We start from the raw sequence: 1,830 nt of genomic DNA on the forward strand, positions 1-1,830 counted from the left end.
AAGTTTTCTTAAAGAACTATTATTGTCTTAATATTCAATCTTACTATTATATAATCAGTATACTTTTAGCACAAAACTTACGTGGATGCATCTATCAAAACGTACATAACGATAAAGATGCAAAATAAGCTGGTAATATATACGCACTTGTAATCATATCATATTCACTATATTTCGTTTGTAGTATTATAATTTTTAACGTCTCAATTGCACTGTAACATTTATAATCCTTTACATTACTGGAAGTAGAAGTATTAAGAGCTTATTGATTGAGAGCAATCATTACTTTTGTGACAAGCTTATGCTAATATTATCATCGGTACATCACTCTTAACTACAATAAGCTACAACGAACTGTATGCTGACGTTATTATCATCATAGTTGTCCTTTATTATACTAATCACTATCAATTTTTGTTTTATTGCTAAAACACAAATCGTTATGATTGAGTCTCATGTCACATTTCATCAGCATCATGTTACTATTGTCAATACTGCGAAGAGAGTTGTGTCATTTCTAGGAATTCAAAACCATCATTAGTTTCTAAAATATCTAATGGCCTTTCTACTGCCCCTAGGAAGTCACTTTCTTTGAAGGTACTTACAGGCCTGTCGACAGGCGGGAAGAATTTTCAAGTGAAACTGGAGGCAAAAAAGTGGCCTTTCTCGGAAACGGTGTTTACGTCGACGGATACAGCTGGCATAGAGGATGTTTCTGTCTTAAGAGGATTAGCGACTTGAAAGTGTTGCCGGGGTGACGAGACGAACCAAGTTGACGGGATTGACTGGGGGCTTGAAGAGTGATGGAAGGTTAAGAGGGGATAAGAGCGGTTGAGATGAGGGGAAGTTTGGGGGTGATGAAGGGGGCCTAGGGGCGGGAAGGAGTTGAGGTGATGGAGGAATCACTAGGGATGGAGAATGGCGAGATGACGAAAACTAGCGTTGGAGACGACGAAGGCGATAGAGGGTGCATTTAAGGCTGAGGCGACGGGGAGCTTCGTTGTGGCAACGTCTTCGCATAACGCTCATCCTCGCATGAACATGACTGTGTCCTTCAACGCATCCTCACATTCCTTCGGGTTTAGCTCTCGTCACGTCCATGTATACCTTCTAGACATTGAGGGAGATGAAGAGGATGACCAGAACCAATAACCGGACCACAGGATACAGAGAGACGATTCTGATTCCCGACGCCAGTCTGTATGGCAGCCGCTGGAGTGTCTGGAGGCGTCCCTTAGCCTCTCGTTTGACGAGGAAGCTGATCGCGCCAGAGATCTTCCCCGGGCGACACGCAAGTCTGGGTTGCATTTTTTCCCACACAAGATCTCTGACATTTTTCCACTGACTGATCTGAAAATCGAACTGTTTCGTTATTTTCCAGGAGCAAAACTTACAAGGAGGCTGTCATTTGCAACTTCAAGAGTGACGTAACTCAAGGCTTTCTCAATACTGAGCAAACGACTGGCCTCGAATCCCCACGAGGTCTCCTTCAACGTCTTCGGTAATGGATTGCTGTAAAACTTGAGATGGATTCCTTCGAAGGACGTGGACTCCAGCCCGGCAGTTTTGAGATTAGCATATACATACTGTAGTCTGAACTCGCAATCAGTCTAAATTGAACGGTGAGATGTTCATTTTGTGGTTCTTCCAATGTTAAAATAAATGATTAAAATAATATGAAAGTGATACTGTATTAATGAATAACTGTTTTTTTTATGTGTATAACATGATTAAAAATATTTCGTAATTCAAATATCGAGGAAAAATAATTTTAAAAGTGCGATATAATATTTCTTATTCATGTTCATACACATAAACAAATAATCATTA

Source organism: Penaeus monodon, chromosome 33 (genome assembly GCF_015228065.2).
Source record: "Penaeus monodon isolate SGIC_2016 chromosome 33, NSTDA_Pmon_1, whole genome shotgun sequence".
NCBI lineage: Eukaryota > Metazoa > Arthropoda > Malacostraca > Decapoda > Penaeidae > Penaeus > Penaeus monodon.